Source organism: Giraffa tippelskirchi, chromosome 1 (genome assembly GCF_054371585.1).
Source record: "Giraffa tippelskirchi isolate mGirTip1 chromosome 1, T2T-mGirTip1v1.2.pri, whole genome shotgun sequence".
NCBI lineage: Eukaryota > Metazoa > Chordata > Mammalia > Artiodactyla > Giraffidae > Giraffa > Giraffa tippelskirchi.
Window position 1 is genome coordinate 167,238,441 of NC_137275.1, and position 22,385 is coordinate 167,260,825.

At 38.4% G+C, this 22,385-nt stretch overlaps 1 protein-coding gene across 4 annotated transcripts in view; it reads left to right on the plus strand.

Moving 5' to 3' along the window:
* TMC1 (transmembrane channel like 1) overlaps positions 1–22,385 on the plus strand; it is a 390,992-nt gene that overhangs the window by 113,677 nt on the left and 254,930 nt on the right. For 3 of the 4 annotated variants that reach the window (XM_081505441.1, XM_081505443.1, XM_081505442.1), the window contains one exon: positions 9,948–10,092. The exons of the other annotated variant lie outside the window; for it this stretch is intronic. The gene's annotated coding sequence lies outside the window, so the exon portion shown is untranslated. The remainder of the gene's footprint in view (positions 1–9,947; positions 10,093–22,385) is intronic. 4 annotated transcript variants of the gene reach the window in all.

Consider the following 22,385-nt stretch of genomic DNA (forward strand, 5'->3'; position numbering starts at 1 on the left):
AAGAGACTTATAGGTGCTAGTAGGTGTTCTGTTCCTTGATCTGTAAGGAGTTACATGTGTGTGTTCAAAACTTATGAATTCAGTGAGCTGCACATATATAATTTGTACATTTTTCTGTTAGTATGTTATATTAAAAAATAGATTACTTATAAAGTGCTATGCAAGCCAAACAAACATAGTTGTAAGTCTAGTAGAGTTCATGGTCCTACAGCTTGTGCCATTTATCTTGGGTCAAATTTCTGAATATACCAAACTGGTATATTTGCTGTTCATACCCCTCTGTTATTTCTTCCTTGGGCTTTTGCCTGTATCCTCTGCCTGTCTGCAATTCTCTCCCTACACTGTTTTACCATTCAGTCTTTCAACCCAGTGTGGGCTTCACTTCTTCAGTGATTTTACCACTCACCTGTATCACAAATATTGGCTCATATTTTAATTACACTTCCTAAGTATAGGTCTTATCTCTTTCAAGTTATTCCACGGCTCCCAAATGCCAGTCTTTATAGACCCATACAAAATGACAAAAATGACAATGTAGCTTTAAAGCTACATACATGGTATTTAACAGACCTTTATTTTGTAGTTAGATGACTTGTTTACTCTTTTAGTGTTAAGATAAAGCTCTTCCATTAATTGATGAAATTAACCGATGTGAGATAGTATAGTGGTTAAAGGTTTTGCGGGCCAGACTGGTTGTATTCAAATCCCGATGAGACTGAAGTCATTGACTTTTGTGGACCTCAGTTTCCTGAAAAGTTAACAGTACACTCACACACACACACGATACTACATATAGTTATATATATGGCTTTTCTGGTGGCTCAGATGGTAAAGAATCTGCCTGCAATGCAGGAGACTCAGGTTTGATCCCTGGGTCAGAATGATCCCCAGGAGAAGGGAATGGCTACCCATTCCAATATTCTTTCTTGGAGAATTCTTTGGACAGAGGAGCCTTGTGGGCTGCAGTCCATGGGGTTGCAAAGAGATGGGCATGATTGAGTGATGAACACTTGCACACACAAAGTTATATGTATCAATAATAAAATATATATAATTAAAGTTTTATATATTTATAAAATGTCAGAATGGTTGCTGTAAAGTCTAAATGAAATAAAGCCCTCAGATCCATGTCTGGCACATAGCATGCACTCTGTGAATGTTAGTCGTTTTTATCGTTTAGTTGGGCAGAAGAAAAAATTGATGTCACTATATTTTCTGTTCCTCCCATTTTTTATTCTTCAGAAAAGTTTTTGGTCTATGAAATTCAAAAGATTCATACCTGTTCAACTAGATTGTATGATCTCTGAGAGCATGGCCCATGCCTTATATTTCTTTTAAGTATATAATATATGAGGAGCTGCTCAAATGGATTAATGAAGTACAGGTTTCGCTTTATAGTCCAGTTTTTTCTAAACCTGTTGGTAAGCATCTTTGATGAAATGCAATTAGCATATTTCTGTATAGATATCTGCTTAATACCATTAATAATGTTAATTAAAAATCAGCCTTCTCAAAATTTAACACTTCTATTGTCAATTCTGTATTCTTTTCAAGATACTTTTTTCAACAAATGTCAAGAATAATCCTGTAAGAATAATAGCAAAAAGGCAAACTGGGGAAAAATACCCCCTGAGGTTCAGACAATCTGCTGTCTTTTGATATAATTAACTTTGGGATAAGAGGATCTTGGGAAAATGCACAATGGACAGACACCAAATAGTGAGTACTCTGGTTGAGTTTAATTAGCAGTGATCTTTATGACACTAAAGTGATTGTTTTTTAAACACAGCTGTCAGTGACAATTGACTGAGGCAAGGAGGCAGCAGTAACTGTCTAAAAGATAAGCAGCACTACAGCTTTAAGGCAACACAGCAGAAACTAAGAAAAGTGTTTCATCAATCCTGAAACTGTTCTATATAAAATGTGAAGATGTAGGAGTGGGAAGAAGGGACCTGGGAGAAGAAATTGGGATTGTAAGTCTAGAAGAGTACCTTTGGAGAGAAGGAGGGCATTTTCTCTCCCTTTTCTACCCTTATAATTCTCAATTAAAAAAAAAAGTGCCTGCTTTGTGTCCACAACTTATATCTAAGACTCCATGGAAGTATATTTTTTCAAGGCTAAAATAAAAAGAGTAGACCTAATTTCTTTGACAGATTTCAACTTAAACTATATGTTAATCACAGGATGACTTAATGGGCAGAGTAGAAGTTTTTCAAGGGGTGCTGCAAATGGCAGGATCTTTAGTGGAATCCTTATTTGAATCACAGAGCTTTTCTTTTTAATTTCCTTTATAAGAAATTTAAATTTACTGAGTAAGATGGAAACAATATTTTTGGGAAGATAGGGACAATATTTTGGAAGTTTTATTAGGGTGGCATAGAGGCACAGGCCCCACTCCAGTACTCTTGCCTGAAAAATCCCATGAATGGAGAAGCCTGGTAGTCTGCAGTCCATGGGGTCGCTAACAGTCAGACACAACTGAGCAACTTCACTTTCACTTTTCACTTTCATACATTAGAGAAGGAAATGGCAACCCACTCCAGTGTTCTTGCCTGGAGAATCCCAGGGATGGGGGAGCCTGGTGGGCTGCCGTCTATGGGGTCGCACAGAGTCGGACACGACTGAAGCGACTTAGCAGCAGCAGCAGCAGCAGCAGAGGCACAGGTGCACAGCATAATTATTCTATCTACACTCAATTTCACTGCCAAGTGCGGCCAGTTGGTGCTTCTGAGGATTCCAGTTGACTGACAGATCACAGAAACTTGAGCACTGAGGCATGAGGCATGATACAACGACTGCTCATGTTTCCAAAATTTGAAGAAAGTCCTAAATTTCAAGGGATGGGACAACTCAATTAACATTATTTGGAAAGTCCACAATTCCCTAAGACAATTTTTGTCAGTGCTCTTCAATTGACCTTCAAATTCAGATCTCTGACATGACCTATACTGTTATTATTCTGTCAGTAGTCATTAACCACATTTTGTCTTAAGAATAGAGCCACAGAAAAAGCTAGTTATGTCTACTTCAGTAACAGTTCATTGTTAAAAGCTGATTTTCAAGAAGAGGCAAAAACACTGCTGCTTCTCAGAATTATTCCTGTTTATATGATGCATACATATGGTGAATGACATGTGCATTTTAGTCAAATGCGTTGTTGTTTATGTCCCTTACTTTCCCTTTATTCTTTGTGTGGGATAATCTTCATCTGACCCTAGGTGAAGATCTAGGCTACTCCCATGTCTTTGGGATGTCCTATGGTCATCTTAAGTCATAAGCATAGTTTTAATTTAGGCTCTACAATGTCCAGGGCCATGTAAAGTCAAAACTGCAAGCATAATTTGACATCAAAACTCTCTTTCCTGAAATCTGAACTAAAATATCTCCTGTTTCAGCTTAAAATCAACAGTAGGAGACAAGCAAGTTTGTCTCCTCTTCCTCTTTCATGCTCCCTGCTCGCCTCCTTCCAAGAGTCACATGTAGCATGGGGGTGGGGAGAGATAAAAAGATAAGACTGTCTCTTGGCTAGGTGACTTTGGCTCTTTGACTTGGCAGATGGTTAGTGCCAGCCTCTCTTGAAAATCCTGAAAGGCAAGGATTTGGGACAAAAATGGACTCTTGCTCCTGGGTGGCAGTCTCATGGACTTTTTCTTTGCTGGGCTCCTCTCTCCTTTAGGCATTTTACCATGTTCACTAGCAACTACTTGCTCAGTCCTTGGATATCACTGAGTGTGGATCCAGGCTCTTTCTACTAAAGTAACCTCATATGTCTATGAGGACAGCTCTACAGGACACAAAAATAACAGAGGTCACTCTGCCCTGAAGAGCTCACTTTTGTCGACAGGAGACATCCTATATCTCTTGCTTAGATAAACTCATCATGGATAGTGCAATCCCAATATGGCAGGTCCCTCTTGGATCCCCCACCAAAATAGTTAAGTCAGTTAAGTTCTCTCTTACCATCTAGATTTCCCCAGGATCATCCACACTCTGCCTTAGATGCCTCAGTGTGATCCAGGCAAGAATCTTCTGTTACTCTGAACTACAGAAAATGTATTTTGAACCATGTCCAGATTCTTCATGGTGTCCATCTACTTGAGGAATCCAATTGGCATGCAACAGGTTCTTCAGGGCCATTTCTTTGTAAAACTCTATTTGGAGTGGGGTGTGTCTCATTCTTACTTTTGTGACCACAATCTATTATGTTACAGTCCTAAGAAACAAAGACAGGAAGAATCCAATTCTATCATCTTGCTGTCTGTGTTTCACCGCATGCAAAGTGTGCAGTCTTATTATTTCAGCTGTTTCTCACTGTAGCAAGAATATATATATATGGAATTTGAAAGATGGTAACGATAACCCTATATGTGAGACAGAATAAGAGACATAGATGCATAGAACAGTCTTATGGACTCTGAGGGAGAAGGTGAGGGTGGGACGTTCTGGGACAATAGCATTGAAACATGTATATTATCATATGTGAAACAGAACACCATTCCATGTTCGATGCATGAGACAAATGCTCAGGGCTGGGGCAATGGGATGACCCAGAGGGATGGGATGGGGAAGGAGGTGGGAGGGGCGTCCAGGAAGGGGAACACATGTAAACCCATGGCTGATTCATGTCAATGTATGGCAAAAACTACTACAATATTGTAAAGTAATTAGCCCCCAACTAAAATAAATAAATTTATTTAAAAAAAAAAAGAAATAAGCCCCCAAGAAACAAACATGTCAACCCCTTTTTGCTAGTGAAAAACAGAATTTGGAAGGGTTCAGTGACATGCCCAGTTTCACATGGCTTCCACTAAAGCTGAATCCTCCCTGGACTGTACTCTTTAAAGGATCTTGTATTCATGTGTGTATCCTTAGAACTTAGTGCATAGTAGGCAATAAATAAGTATTTATTTATGGAATCAATATATCCAGGACTTCTAATACCTAGTGAGGGGGTTCAGAATATGCCATCCCCAAACATGCCACTTTTGCATTTGATTATTTTGAGTTAAAGGCACTTAAGAAACAGCATATGCAGGAGGGGCTCATTAACTTCTCCGTTTGTACCTAAAAGCAGATCATAAAATGTCCTATGAAAAAGATGCCCTCCCTGTACTGAGAAGAACATTCTTCACAGCAGAGACTGGGATTCAACACTGACACAGATCTGTACAAATAAACCTAATAGAATAACTCTTATCTCCCATTAGTTTCACCATATTTCCCTGTCACTGTTCCACAATTTACTATCTGTGGCCTAAGACCCTTTGTCTTGTCACACTCACAATTTATTGCTCTTTGTTTAGAAATACACATAAGCTTTCAGGCTTATGGCTTCTTTTGATGACTCCCATGTATACATAAAAATATTAAACTAAATTTGCATGTTTTTCTCTTGTTAATCTGCCTTATGTCAGTTGAATTCTTTGACCAACCACAAAACCTAGGACAGTGAGGGATGTTTTGCCTCCTCTACACTATTGAAGTCCTTTTCCCACTGTACACCATCTTGGTCCCATGCAGGGTATCTGATTTCTGATCTCCATGTCAGCACAATCTGTTCAGTTCAGTTCAGTCGCTCAGTCGTGTCCGACTCTTTGCGACCCCATGAATTGTAGCACGCCAGGCCTCTCTGTCCATCACCAACTCCTGGAGTCCACCCAAACCCATGTCCATCGAGTCGGTGATGCCATCCAACCATCTCATCCTCTGTCATCCCCTTCTCCTCCCGCCCCCAATCCTACCCAGCATTAGGATCTTTTCCAATGAGTCAACGCTTTGCATGAGGTGGCCAAAGTATTGGAGTTTCAGCTTCAACATCAGACCTTCCAATGAACACCCAGGATTGATCTCCTTTAGGATGGATTGATTGGATCTCCTTGCAGTCCAAGGGACTCTCAAGAGTCTTCTCCAACACCACAGTTCAAAAGCATCAATTCTTCGGCACTCAGCTTTCTTCACCGTCCAACTCTCGCATCCATACATGACCACTGGAAAAACCATAGCCTTGACTAGACGGACTTTTGTTGGCAAAGTAATGTCTCTGCTTTTAAATATGCTATCAAGGTTGGCCATAACCTTCCTTCCAAGGAGTAAGCGTCTTTTAATTTCATGGCTGCAGTCACCATCAGCAGTGATTCTGGAGCCCAAAAAAATAAAGTCTGCCACTGTTTCTACTGTTTCCCCATCTATTTCCCATGAAGTGATGGGACCATATGCCATGATCTTAGTTTTCTGAATGTTGAGCTTTAAGGCAACTTTTTCACTCTCCTCTTTCACTTTCATCAAGAGGCTCTTTAGTTTTTCTTCACTTTCTGCCATACGGTTGATGTCATCTGCATATCTGAGGTTATTGATATTTCTCCTGGCATTCTTGATTCCAGCTTGTGCTTCATCCAGCCCAGTGTTTCTCATGATGTACTCTGCATATAAGTTAAATAAGCAGGGTAACAATATACACCCTTGACGGACTCCTTTTCCTATTTGGAACCAGTCTGTTGTTCCATGTCCAGTTCTAACTGTTGCTTCCTGACCTGCATACAGGTTTCTCAAGAGGCAGGTCAGATGGTCTGGTATTCCCATCTCTTTCAGAATTTTCCACAGTTTATTGTGATCCACACAGTCAAAGGCTTTGTTTCTCATTAGTTATCTTTTTTATACATAGTAGTGTATATATGTCCTTTCCAGTTTCCCAGTTCATCCTGCCACTTTTTCCTCCCTTGGTAACCATAAATTTGCTTGCTATATCTGTGAGTCTATTTCTGCGTTGCAAATAAGGTTATCTGTACCATTTTCTAGATTCCACGTACAAGTGACATTTTACAATATTTTTCTTATTTTAAATATGTTTTCTCCATTTAAAAACACAGTGTGGCCAGACAGCACAGCTGTGGGTTACCAGAATCAGTCTCTGCCCTAGGGTTGGTTCTTTTCTTTCTCCTCATTCCAGCCCTACCTTGTCTTTCCTTGGGACATGAGTTGGAACTGAAACAGACTCGAGACTGGGAGCTGAGGTAAAGACTGCTGCTCAGCTTTTCTTTCCTTGGGTCTTTATCAAAAGAAGAACTGTGCCTCATTTCATAACTTTCAGAGAATAGGAGAACATGGGCTTAGAACTACAGTTAGGTTTTACTCAATTCAAGGATGAAATCCCTCCTTTAAGCAGGACTGTAAGGGGCTTCTCACCACAGTCTTAACATCTGTCTCGCATACATATCCATACGTTGTTATTGTTCATGCAAATTTGAAGTGTACACACTTTCTGAGTAATTGCTAGCTGGTTGTCATGTTTATAGCTGTTAAATGATGGCTTGTACCAAGCTATGATGATAAGCTGCTGCTGCTAAGTCACTTCAGTCGTGTCCGACTCTGTGCGACCCCATAGACGGCAGCCCACCAGGCTCTGCCATCCCTGGGATTCTCCAGGCGAGAATACTGGAGTGGGTTGCCATTTCCTTCTCCAATGATGATAAGCAGTTTATAACAAATATTTCTCTGAGTCATTCTCCCTCTGCTTTTTTTATTTATTTGTTTTTTCGTTCTCCTTCTGCTTTAGATTCCTATTTCTACACTCATCTTGCAGATGTCAGGGGCTTTGGACGTGTATTTGTCTGCTTCAGATTGCATGATTCTTTCATTAACCCAGTTGCTTGCTGTAGAGTTATCTTGGGTTTCAATGCAAATATACAGTGCATTTAAGTATTATTATCCATGTTTAATCGTTTAGCTACTTTGTGGAAGGTTTAGATATTCTGGAGCACTGAGTGATAAATTGTTTCTTTGTCTTTTAATTATTTAGGTTACAGCTTTGAGCTTTGAAACTTTTGATGTCAGATATTAACAATAAATAAATTGCAAGCCTGGCTTTTTTGTGGCATTGTGGTTATTACATGCTTAAATTAATTTGATAAATATATCAGTGTACAGCACTTACATGGCATGAATATACGCTTGCATGTACATATATTTTTATCATAAATAAAAGACATGGCACTTTAAAAGATCAACATTAACTGGCTAATGTAGTCCATAGATTGTAAAGAAATGAAGCTTTCATTAACTGTTTACATTTACGATTCAACTGGTGCAGAGAGGTTTTCATTTCTGACCTAGATACTTCAAGTGGCTTGCTTCTGGGAAAAATAATAGGTAGTTAGACACCAACAGCAAAAACCCATGTCCTACTTAGAATCCCTAAAATGTTTTATTTTCATATGCATTGTTATGAAATTGTATCAGTAGGTTAAGAATATAGTTTTCTAGGTTAAATCAGAATTTAATTGCTAGTTTAGAAATGTCTGGTATACATGTAATGCATTTCATCCCCAAATATTTTAGGTTCTGTTGCAATCCTGATAAATTGGGGACCCCAAGGTTTCAGTCTCTGAAGAGTATGGAGTTTCAGAAAAACTGTTCAATAAGCAATCTTGGAGAAGGAAATGGCAACCCACTCCAGTGTTCTTGCCTGGAGAATCCCAGGGACAGCGGAGCCTGGTGGGCTTCCGTCTATGGGGTCGCACAGAGTCGGACACGACTGAAGCGACACAGCAGCAAGCAATCTTGTCTCTTCCCTCAAATTAAAAAAGAAATCTGTTCTTTACTATTATCTCTCAAAGACATTACAGGAATCCAAATCAGAATCATCATATCCTTTGTTTCCCTTCTTCTCAATTCTTTTTGCATTTTCTTATTCACAACTAACTACCCCTCCCCCATTTCCATCCACATAACAGCCCCCTGCCCCGCCAACCTACATGCTCTCCCTAGTCTAGTCTATATGACTTTTCTTCTCTAGCTTCCCTCCTCTCCCTCTCTCTCTCTCTCTCTCTCACACAGCTCTTTATCTGCGAGTCATTTCACCTCTTCTCTAATTTGTTTCCTCCTTTTACATCAGTCTGAGAGATGGAGGGGAATAGGGACCGGTGACTTTGTCTTGTAAATTACCAAATGGTGACCTTGGGGGGATTATGTAACTATTCCCCCTTTAATAATTTTTACTTATTGCATATGGCATTAAAGAATTTTAAATCTGGCTTGCTTCAATAATATGGATTAAAATACAGAGACATTGGTGTATTTGATTCATAACCAAATGTTTTGGAGAGAATGAGCTTGGGCTTTTCATTACTAAACTGGTGTTATTCTCTGAGGTGGTGTCATTGCTATCGAACTACTCCTTCTGTGCCTATTAGAGCATATGGCTATCTAGGCTTTGTGTCTTCATATTTTTTCAACCTTTAATAATGGCAACAGAAGAATTTATCAGTATTAGAGTACTGCTCAACTTTCAAACTGCTCCACAATCTGGCACTGGTTCTGGTTTCCTGCCCTGTCCTACCCATGTTCCCCATGCCAAGAACATTATTTATATCTCTATTAATAGAGCAAATTGCCTTGAGTTATGATATTCATGTACACACAATCTACCTTAATGGGTGATAAGCTCTGTCACATCTTACACATAACACAGGCTGAGTAAATGACTGTTGGATTGACTTGAACTATTTACTATGCTATAGACTCTCAAACTTCAGGGTAAATCCATGATGTGACTTTATTTATTCAGTGACTAGCAGGGTAGCTGCCCATGGCACATATTTTTGAATGAGAGAAAGAGCAGCAATAGAGCTAGTATCATCAGAATTTGGAGAGTCTTCTCTCTATGAAACTCAGCAAATATTTCCTGAACAAAGATAATGTAATAGACGCTGAATGAAGTACCATGGAGACACAAACTTAAGAATAGATCAGTGTTCATCCTTTGGGAGTCTCATCGTCTTTGTGCATGCAATTTAATTTATGTGGAATAAAAGATAAAACGGAGAAAGCTCATTATTTCCTGGTTTGTTAAAATATCTGTACGGAATGAATGAATATGTGTATTTGGAGTGTTTTCCATGTGGATTCACCACTTAGTCCTTAACTGGCAATATTTCTCAATTATTTTCTAGGGATTACCATACAATTGGTAAACACAATTGTATACTTAATGCTTGAGAGAGGAATGAGGGGTAAACATTCCTTAGATTGTTACTATCAAGGAAACCAGACCAGCCCTTCAAGTGATGAAGACTGTCATCCAACTAACAACTCCTGGTGAGTCTTTACTGCCAGAATGTTTGGGCTCCCTGAGCTGGATAACTTTCCTGTTGGTAACCACTAACAAATTAAAACTCCTCCTGGAAGGGCATGTTGATTTTGCCAATCTTCCTGGCCTAACTTCTTTATAGTTTGGCATTTCCTTGACCAAAATTCCTATGTCTTGAAATATTCTTTAATCACTATCTAAACCGTGTTCCATGAACTCTGGCTGAACTTGTATGCAAGAAACCTTCAGCTTCGTGGTATCTTCTGTGTACAATCCATTTTATAGAAATACGGAAAACTGAAACTAGAAGGGAACTTCTGGAAGTGTTGGTAATAGGAAGAGAGCGAGGAGGAGGAGGAGGAGTACAATGGTAGTTATAGTGGGATTGTAGTGCCAGTAAAGTGTAGCAGTAACTATAGTGTTATGGGCTGAATTGTGTCCCTCCCTACCCGCCAAAATGTGTATGTTAAGCCCCTAACCCCCAATACCTCAGAAAGTGACTGTATTTGGAGATAAGACGTCTAAAGAAGTAATTAAGTTAAAATGAGGCTGCTAGAGCAAGTCCCACTCCAATCTGACTGGTCTGATAAAAAGAAGTTGGACACTCAAAGAGGTACTAGGATGTATACGCAACAGAAAGACCATGTGTAATGGTTACTTTTATGTTTTGACCTGGTTACATCACACATTAACCAGATATTTGGCCAAAGTTATTCTGAATCTTTCTTTGAGGGTGTTTTTGGATGAGATTTACATTAAGTCTTTGAATAAAGCATATTGCTCTCCATAATGTGGATGGACCTCATCTAATCAGTTGAAGACCTGAGTAGAATAAAATGCTGATGTCCTTCAAAGCTAGAGAGAATTCTAGCAGCAAAATGCCTCCGGATTTTATCCGTAACTCCAGCTCTTCCTGGTTTGTCAGTAGACTGCCTTTAGATTCAAACTGTAACTCTTTTCCTGAGTCTCCAGCCTTCAGGCCTTCCCCATCAGATTTTTAACTTACCAAATTTCCCTAATCTCATAACTCAGTTCCGTAAAATAAATTTGGACTCCATGTCTCTGAGTCCAAATTTTCCCTTTATATAAGGAGGCAAGTTGTATTGAATTAGCCTTCCCTCCCCTACCCCGATAATGACCTCATTTTAATTTGATTATCTCTATAAAAACTTTGTCTCCAAATAAGACCACTTCTAAAATACTGGGGCTTGAGACTTCAATGTGTAAATTGTGGGAAGACATAATTCAACCCATAACAGGTGGTGATTAAATATACTTGTTTAATCCCTAATTTACTGCATTGAAATAGAATCATGTTGAAACTAGAGGAGAAATGGAAGGCTAGCAAGAGATCCTACACTTCAAAACATGTGCAGGAGGTAATGAGAATTTAAATTATCTTATTTGGAGAAGCGGTGAGTGTGTATTCATCAAAGGAGTTACACTATGTTATTTGGGGATGTTTTAGAAGATCCCTGCATGGAAAGGATAGTATGGGGACAGCAAAAGGAGATGGAACATGGAAGTTACACGAGATGGTTGTGGTCATTCAGGAGCATTCAACCCAGTTCCAGGAGATGTCCTTACTCTCATTAGGACTCCGCCTCAAGTCATGTGGTTGATGCTGCATAATTTTCCCAATCCCAGAGTTAAGTGTGAACATGTGGCTGTAACTAAGCCAAGTAAATCCTCTTTTTCAGGACCCTGAACACTGAATGAAGTAACTTGAGTACCAAATAATAGTAATGTTTGACATGCATTTATTAATTTCAGCAGCAGTAGTAGCCTGAAAAGAAGGTCAAGCAATTCCAGTGGTTGTAGTTTCCACCCTGACCTGGTTCTGAGTTTTCCTGCAGCCTTCCTATAGATTTGTGTTCTATCTCACAAAACAACTTCTTTTTGTTGAGCTTGGGTTGATTTCTGGTGCTTTTGATTAAAAAATTCTATTTCTTTTACTGAAATATAAGAATGTTGATGTACAACATTATATTGGTTTCAGGTGGACAACAAAATGATTCAATATTTGTATATATTGTGAAATTATTACCACAATAAATCTAGTTAACATCTGTCATCATACATTGAACTATCCTAATTGATAAAATGTTTCCTTAGGGATAATATTTAATCTTTCAGGATTTATATAAATTGCACTTATATCTATACATGTTTATTGATTTTAAGATATCCTAAGATGAGAGGATTCAATAAGTAGATCCACTAAGTAGGCCCTTTTTGTATTTCTTTTGGAAAAGAGAAAAAAATATATGCATTCATATACATACGAATACATATATACATTTGAATATATACATGCATGCATGCATGTATGCTCATTATTGTCTGACTCTTTGTGACCCCATGGACTGTAGCCTGCCAGGCTCCTCTGTCCTTGGGATTTTCCTGGCATGAACAGTAAAGTAGGTTGCCATTCTCCCTCCACGGGATCTTTACAACCCAGAGGTTCAACCTGTGTCCCATGTATCTCCTGTATTGCAGACAGAAGCTTTACTGCTGAGGCACCAGGGAAGCCTATATACATGTATATATACTTGTAAAGTACAAAGTTGTACAGAGGAAATCATGAGAAACGCTGGGCAGGATGAAGCACAAGCTGGAATAATGATTGCTGGGAGAAATATCAATAACCTTTTGCCTGGAAGCTCCCATGGACGGAGGAGCCTGGTAGGCTGCAGTCCATGGGGTCGTGAAGAGTTGGACACGACTGAGAGACTTCACTTTCACTTTTTACTCTAATGTATTGGAGAAGGAAATGGCAACCCATTCCAGCGTTCTTGCCTGGAGAATCCCAGGGATGGAGGAGCCTGGTAGGCTGATGTCTATGGGGTCGCACAGAGTCAGACACGATTGAAGTGACTTAACAGCAGCAGCAGCAGCAGATATGCAGATGACACCACCCTTATGGTAGAAAGCAAAGAAGAGCTAAAGAGCCTCTTGATGAAGGTGAAAGAGGAGAGTGAAAAAGTTGGCTTAAAGCTCAACATTCAGAAAACGAAGGTCATGGCATCTGGTCCCATCACTTCATGGCAAATAGATGGGGAAACAATAGAAACAGTGACAGACTCTATTTTTTGAGGCTCCAAAATCACTGCAGATGGTGACTGCAACCATGAAATTAAAAGATGCTTACTCCTTGGAAGAAAAGTTATGACCAACCTAGACAGCATATTAAAAAGCAGAGACATTACTTTGCCAGCAAAGGTCCATCTAGTCAAAGCTTTGGTTTTTCCAGTGGTCACCTATGAATGTGAGAGTTGGACTATAAAGAAAGCTGAGTGCCAAAGAATTGATGCTTTTGAACTGTGGTATTGGAGAAGACTCTTGAGAGTCTTCTCTCAAGATCTCTCTGCAAGGAGATCCAACCAGTCCTTGCTAAAGGAAATCAGTCCTGAATACTCATCAGAAGGACTGATGCTGAAGCTGAAACTCCAATACTTTGGCCACCTTATGCAAAGAACTGACTCATTGGAAAAGACCCTGATGCTGGGAAAGATAGAAGGCAGGAGGAAAAGGGGGCGACAGAGGATGATATGGTTGGATGGCATCACTGACTCCATGGACATGAGTTTGAGCAAGCTCTGGGAGTTGGTGACGGACAGGGAAGCCTGGTGGGCTGCAGCCCATGGGTTCACAAAGAGTCGGACACAACTGAGTGACTGAACACAACTGACTGAACTGATAACTGTAAAAATATAGCATAATATGTAAACTGTATATAAATATAACTTTATAATATATATTCTGTATAATATAAATATATATTAAAGTGTACATGCTGTGCTGTGCTTAGTCGCTCAGTCGTGTCCGACTCTTTGCGACCCCATGAGTTGTAGCCCACCAGGTTCCTCTCTCCTTGTGATCCTCCAGGCAAGAATACTGGAGTAGGATGCCATGCCCTCATCCAGGGGAATCTTGCCAACCCAGGGATAGAATTCAGATCTCCCATGTTGCAGGCAGATTCTTTACTGTCTGAGCCACAAAGGAAGCCCATTAAAGTATTATTATTTTTAATCTTAAAACATGTTTGACTGAGAAGTGCTGTCTATAGTAATATGAAGGAATGGGAAGTCACACTAGGGTTAGTGCAGAGAGAGCCACATGCTTATCAAGTCCAAGCCTATTGTTTATTATTATTCTTTTTCACCCCTTTTCTCTCTCTCTCTCTCACACACACATACACACAACTGTTCATTACTGAGTTTTTTTTTTTTTTAACAATATTTATTTCTTTATTTGGCTGCACCAGGCCTTAGTTGCTGCTATCTTTAGTAGCAACATGTGGGCTCTTTTTAGTTGCTGCATAGGGAATCTTTAACTGTGGCATGTGAACTCTTTGTTGCATCATGCAAACTCGTAGTTGCAGCATGGAGGATCTAGTTCCCTGACTAGGGATCGAACCTAGGCTCTCTGCATTGAAAGTATGGAGTCTTAGCCACTGGGCCACCAGGGAAGTCCCTATTACCAAGTTATAATTGATAAGTTAAAGATTCAGTTTAATCAACAAGTGCTAGGGTTGGAAAGAGGGTTGCAAACATAACTTTTCTCAGTGAAACTACTAAAGAACAACCTCTGTCTATGTATCTATCAAGAACAACAATGAAATTTTGCCTAGGATTTTGATAAGAGACATAATCTAGTCATCCTAAATCAGAACTTATGGTGGCTTACGGGTATCTGTCAAATACTTAACAACAATACCAAATACTTACCAAATTCTTATTATGCTCAAGGCATTGTGCTTATCTGCAATAATATGAAGGCAAATAAGACCTGGGCTCATGCTGTAAGGAGCTCATGAAATGCAAAAATGTGAAATCTAAACATATTTGTGGAATTATAAGCATATTTTCAATTACTCCTGGGCGCTAATACCATTGAAAAAGGTAAGCACTTTTGAAATTGATGGACATTCATGATAGAGTCTAAGAAAAATTTCTTGGACTACTAATTATTCCTGTTCTAAACATTAAATGATATTTGAGTTTTAGCTGCAAGATATAAATGGTATTACCCATAAAGGCTGTGTGCAATCTTCATAGAGATTTAGAGCAGGTACTTGTATCTAGAGCAACCTACCTGGAGAATTCTCTAAATTCCCTCCTCTATTTGGCTTATTGCTATTGGATTTACTTTGTATGAGAAAAACAGAAATGCTGAATATGCTGCAAACATGGTAGATGGGAAGTCACATCAGAACTGGAAAGAGAAAAATAGTATAGTAAAAACAATGCAGACCTAGGAGTCAGGCCTAGGAGGTTCCCTAGCTAGCTGACTTTAGTCATCACTTGGCCTGTGAGAAGACTCAGTTATCTCCATTGTGGCACAATTTTCCTTCTGTCTATCTCACTGGATTGTGTAAGGCTCAAAGGCAAATATATTGTAAGTCCTAAGATGCTGGGAAAGGTTGAAGGCAGGAGGAGAAGAGGATGACAGAGGATGAGATGGTTGGATGGCATCACTGATTCTATAGACATGAGTTTGTGCAAGCTTCGGGAGTTGGTGATGGACAGGGAAGCCTGGCGTGCAGCAGTCCATGGGGTCGCAGAGTCAGACACGACTGAGCGACTGAACTAAAGGTCCTACACAAATGTGAATCACTATGGTTAAATGATGTCACAGGTTAAATGAATCGCACTGAAAGATTTTCAAAACTGCTGCTATTAGTCTCTATAAGTCTGAGTAGACAAGGATAGCATTCATATATTTTTATCTTTCGGAGGGGTGTGGGAGTGAGATGGAACCGAGGAGCTAGAGGAGAGATTCCAAACTGAATATGTGAAATTTACAACACACAATAAAATGCACTGAACTGAAGGACTTTGAAGGAATTCACTACATTTTTCTATCCTGTCGTTCGTGACATGTTTGCAATAGATTTCCTCAAATTATCCCCAAGGCAAGTAAAAACAGAGTGATACAGGTTAAAAAAATTACCTCTAAAAAAGTAAAATATGCTTCACTGACTGCCTCCTGGAAAGAAAATTAATCTAAAACAGACAATCACAGTATATCTTCCATTGATCAAAGTAGAAAGAATTCAACCATCCCATAACTTCAGCCTTCATAGTAACCTTAGCTGATAAGTAGGCTTGGAGAAAAATGAAATAACCAAGATGTACTGCTCTCTTTCCATCTCCTAACAAGAAGAGAAAGTCTGAGTCATAAAATAGAGGCCTTAGACACTAGTTGGAATTTAAGACTTGTCATTTTCTGTGGAGTCAATTCTTAAACTTAGTGTATAAAAAGAAAACCTCTAGGCTTTAATGACTGATGTTTTTGAGAAATGTGTGTGTCTGAGGGTGTGTGTGTGTGTATAAATTATGATATGGGCTGAGGCTCTGTTTTTGGTGATTCCCACTCTTAAAACATTTCAACCTTAGCCACCGTCACCACTCTACTACTTTCTGGCCTTTAAACAGGTGAAGCTAAAAACCAAGTTATTATTATTATTTTTTTTTGTCCTATCCCAACTCCTGAGTTTCCTACTTGATTGGTTAGTGGCTGGATTTTATTTACATGGCAAGGAAAAGGCAAACATTACCAAAGTTTAATTAAAAGCTATTGGAGCAAATGTTTATATTCTGAATTATAATGTAAATGGGGCTCTTTTACTGACCATAGTCATCTCGAGTACTTGACCTTATGTTGTTGTTCAGTTGTTCAGTCATGTCCGACTCTTTGCAACTCTATGGATGGCAGCACGGCAGGCTTCTCTATCTTTCACCATGTCTCGGAGCTTGCTCAAGCTCATGTCCATTGAGTTGGTGATGCCATCCAATCATCTTGTCCTCTGTCGCCCCCTACTCCTCCTGCCTTCAATCTTTCTCAACATCAGGGTCTCTCCTAATAAATTGGCTTTTCGCATCTGGTGGCCAGAGTATTGGAGCTTCAGCCTCAGCATCAGTCCCTCCAATGAATGTTCAGGATTTATTTCCTTTAGAATTGACTGGTTTGATGTATGAAACACTTAAACTTTTCCATGCATAACTGCCCTAAGACTTACTAGTAAAAATTCTAATACTTCTTCTTGTGACCCTCTTCTCTCAAATAGTCTAAGAATCCTAATTCAAAGATGGAGATAGTGATGGCTTATGATGGTGTGAGTTCTGACCCTACTGCTGTTTCTTCTTGCTGCAACTTAACATTAAGGATGAAGATTGCTACACTGCTGCTGGGATGGTCTAGGTCAGGTTATATGTTGGGTCCCAAGTGACTAACACATTTTAATTCACACTTTCATGCTCAATGACTATTCTCTCAAGTTCAGCTGCTGTGGTTAGGTGTGTAGGTTGGAGGAACTTTTAGCATTTGTCATACTGCTCAAACCAGTCCTCCCTCATAAGCATTTAGGTACTAGTGTTGGCTTTACATCACTAGTCCACCCAGGAACCCCCAGTTTTTCACTTTATTTTTCATGATTAGAGTTTTTCATATTGGTTAGATTTCAGGGACTGAAATCTTAATGCATATTGGGCCACCTTCATCCCAAGGAAAATTTTTGTTTATCAGGATGTGGGCAGATTTATTAAGCTACTGGCCTTATATACTTCTACCAGGACAATGGGTGGATACTTGTTCTATATTGTTTTTTACCTTGGGAGAGTCATTTAAGTGACTTCTTTCAGCTCAAAGAGATCAAACAGACAAAAAACTTCAGCTCTACCTCATGTAATTGTAATATCTGAAAGCATATAGATAATATATAGGCGCTTAGGGCAACTAGCCTTCTGCTGCTCTTGTGTGTCATTTTGATTTGACCTATAATGTCGAAGTGTAACCATACAAAATAAGTTGATTTAGTAAATTCGGTAACTGTAGATACCCAAACTGTTTAATGAATAGTATTTTAGATACATTGGCTAGGAAATTGATTTAGTATTTTTCCCACTTTCAGTCGTCTGAAATATCTGACCTTTGTCCTGTCCTTTGTTCAAAGAGGAGCCACTGTTACATTACAAAATCTGAGAATTAGAAGCAGAGTGGGACATAACCCTTGCCTAGTTTGATAATTGCACATACTCTAGTATTTCTGACCTACTGAATTATAAAATTTGAAAAAACTCATTTTCATCTTCAATGAAATCTCATTATGTACCAACAATGAAATTAACTCTTGAATTTAAAATCTTAGTTTATGCAGTATGTTGCATCACAGTCAATATTTACATGTGGCACAGTTGCAGAAGGAGATTGCTCAAACCAAAGCCATCCATCAGGAAAAGGGAGATTCGTATAATACCTGTATTATGTTAATAAGATTTACCAAGTAGAGCAAGAGAATTGTATGTCACTAGACAAGGAAAAACAAATGCATTTAACTTCATGACTTTCCTATCATTTACTTTTTCAATGAATGTCTAATTTAAATTCTAGCTATATTTATGAGTATCATTTTCAGCAGTACTCAGTCTAGCATTTTGAACTGAGTGATCCTGTGTTTCCCCAAAGTTGTAAATGCCAATGATTAAAATATTTCTAATAATGATAGTGGCTGTTTTGGAGGGAGTCATCCTAGATTCAGGCTGATTTTGGACACTTTGGTGACATGGGGTTGGATGACATTCCTTTCCCCTAGGAGTACATGTTTGTAATTACTGATTCCAAAAGAGTGTTGAAAAACTTTCTGAAAGAAAAAAATAACTTAAGTGTGGCTCACAATTCAGATGCTTACAGGTTTGTCTGGTGGATTTGGGGTTGGAGTGTGCTTGTGTTAAAGGTGGAGACACTAGTTGACCAATTTTATGAAGGGAGGTGGAGTTTTAGTACAGAATTCACCATGAGGAAGATGTTCAGCTGAACAAGTCAGGCTCAGGTACAGAGTGTCCATGCAAGTGAAAGAGGTGTTAGAGTGTGGCATGTGCAACTCATATTAGGAATCAGTCCTAATAAAACCATCCTGTGTGTTAGTTCAGGAGAAAGAAAAAAAAAATGTCATCTATCTTTGAAAATCCTGAGCCCCAGGACTCTGCTGCTTTTCACGTCCACCCACTGCTGCCCAATATTTCTGAGAGTCCCCAAAAAGGGAATCACAAGCAAGGCACATTATCCCACATGCCATTCTCTGTGAGCATGACTGTCTGGAAACAATTTTGGGGTGACAAAAAGCACTGGTAAGAGCACTTTGGAAGATGGGTCAGGTAAGGAAGCCATTACAGCTAGAGGAAACTGTGTGTGAAAGCAAGGATGCATAAAACAGATTTTTATTCTTTAGAAGGAAGTCTTGCAGTTTTTCCCATGGGCTATTATTCAGAGTCACAAGAAATCCAGTATGACAGGAATTTAGGGAGCATTTTGGAGAGTGTTGGGGATAAAGATGGAGAAGTGAGCTTTAATCAAGTCATTGAGAGCTATGGTAAGGTATGGCAATGGATTTTATATTGCAAGCAATGGGAAACTGTTGAGATCTTAAGTAAAGAGTGACATATTAAGATTCGTGAATTAAAAAGTAAAAAATAGCTAGCCCTATCAGGCACCTTTTCCTACCTCAGCCGCACTTCTTTGTGAAGCCCTTTTTCATATGCTCATTTGCACAACACTTGGTTATCTTTTCTAAAATTTATGGTCATCATAGCCCTTTGAATTATGTATATTAATTGTTAAAAATAGATTTTATTTCATGAGTCCATTTTTAAAATTATATTGTTATAATAAGTTTTGCCAAGATAAAGATACTATGAAATTAAGAAATTGTGCATAGATTATTTCTAAGATTAGTTTTGAAACAGTGGAAATGTGACTTCTTGGTAGCATCAAGTGTTTCAGTATTTATAGTAGTAAATGTGGTCTGTTGGTTTTTCAAATATGGTGAAAACTATTTGAAAGGAGAAGGGTTTTAGAGCTTTCCATTAGAGGAGAAAGATTTTAGATCTTAATGAATTTTACTGTGACATGTGGGAATCCAGAGCCCATTTTAGTTTTAGCATATTTTTAAACCTACTTAATTCAGGAAGCAATGTTAAAGGATATGTTTTTGAAGAAGATATAGCTTGCTTTATATTTAAAACACTATAGCAGAAATAAATGGGTACTTGATATAAATTAGCCTAGAATCATAAATTCCTGTTCTAATTTAGAATGTTTCTGATTTAGAGAAAAGTAAGCTTATAAAATAGTGATGTAGCAATTTTTGCCAGTATTGTGAACAAATTAAGCCTTCGAAATATCTGTGGTGTACTGCTTGCATGGGCATTCAATAAACATTTAATTGAATCATAGCAGTGTTCATTGTAATAAATTGCTTTATAAGCTAGATATTTTTATTTAATATTCACAATTTTTATAAGATGTTGGACCTTTCTGATAATGGGAAAGTAATATATACTTTGTATTATTGTAAAATAGTACTATTTTATACTATTGTAATCAAGATATTCATATTTTCTCAACAGACTCTTTTCACATCCAATACTGTTCAGGTCTATAATACCTCTAAAACTCATTTGGTTCTGCACTTAGTTTAACAAACATTTATCTAACTCCTACTTTGTGAAAGGCACTGAGACTTATGCCAAGAACACATTAGTCAGCATTGGTTTTATCATTCTGTGTGTATAGGTTTCAGTCGCCTAATATGTGAGTCCATTATCTGGGAGCAGAGCTCATTTTTTTCTCATCCTCTTCCTTTCTCTTTTCTCCTGCACCATCTTTTAACACATTTTTATATATGTGTGTGTGTATGTGTGTGTGTGTGTGTTTGTGTGTGTACACTCAGTCATGTCCAACTCCTTGCAACCCCACAGACTGTAGCCTGCCAGGCTCCTCTGTCCATGAATTTTCCAGGCAAGAATCCTGGAGTGGGTTGCCATTTTCTCCTCCAGGGAATCTTCTTGACCCAGAGATTAACCTATATCTCTTGTGTTTCCTGCATTGGCAGGCAGATTCTTTACCACTGTGCCACTTGGGAAGCCCACATTCTTGTATATTTCATTCCAATTCTTTATCAACAAATTGCAAGTCACTTTAGTGAGAACACTTAGGAACCAGAAGTAACTGAGGGTTGGGAAAAGTAACATGAGAAGAGTTAAATGGTGGTTCAACACCCGAAGTGACTTAGCACACACACACATACACACACACACACAGCTTAGTGGCTAAGAGGTCTGGCTCTGGTATCAAACTTGGGTTTAAATTCTCCCCTTATCATACACTAGTTGTGTGACCTTGGATGACGTTGGACATCTAGAAATCTTTATTTCCTTATTCATAAAATGAACATAATACTAATATATGTGTCATAAGGTGGTTGTAAGTGTTGAGTGGAATAATGCATACAAAACTCAACACATTGTTATTACCCAATAGATGTTAGCCACTGCTATGTAGATACAAATACAAGAGGAGGTCTTTCCAGCAAAACTTGGGAAGAGGTAAAGAAAGCTGAGGCAGCAACCTCTTCTTTCATACCACATTCTTTTGTTTGTTAAAATGGTGAGAACTCAGATGTGTTTCAGAAGATCCTTTAACGAGAATAATTTCTAGAAAGAGACCATAATTTATTAACATGTATATTAGAAAAAAGGCTTGAAAAATATTGCTCCTCATTTGTGCAAAATAGGCTAGTGTATGGAGAGCCTTTTGAGCATCTACTTTTAAATCTCTGTGTCCCTGAAATTATAGTATAAACTGAGATGATAGGAGTTAGAACTCTAAATTGTAAAAATCAAAAAGGATCAGACACTTTTAAATAATGCCAGTTCTCAACGTTCACGCTCTTTGCAATAAAGCTAATAACCTTATAATTTATAGCTTATAAATTAGAAATTTTAAATTATAGTTTATAATTTTCATATTGAAACTTAGAGAAAGTGGTCTTCTGAAAATTTATAGTAAGTGAGGGATGAAAAATGAAATTAATTATATTGTATTCAGTCTTATTAATTTAAGATGCCAAATGGCATTAACTTAATGTACTGTCTTTATTTTAGAAATGGTTAAAAAAATGTCTGTGAGAGCTTTCTTAGAGTTATTCACTAGCTCATGTTCCCGACAGATACATTTCTTTAATAATGTCTCAATTTCCACCTCTCTTACTACATTCTTCTGTGAAGGAAGCTTAAAGAAATTAATTCTTGTCCTTGGATGTGGAAGAGGGCACTGCTCTGCTTTTTGTCAGAGGTATCATTATGTGTATTTGAGTTGTTGTTGTATTTGAGTACATTTCCCAAATATTCAGTAGGCATGAGTGGCTACACCAATGAACATATATGTGTCCAGTAATTCTCCAAGCCAGGCTTCAGCAATACGTGAACCGTGAACTTCCAGATGTTCAAGCTGGTTTTAG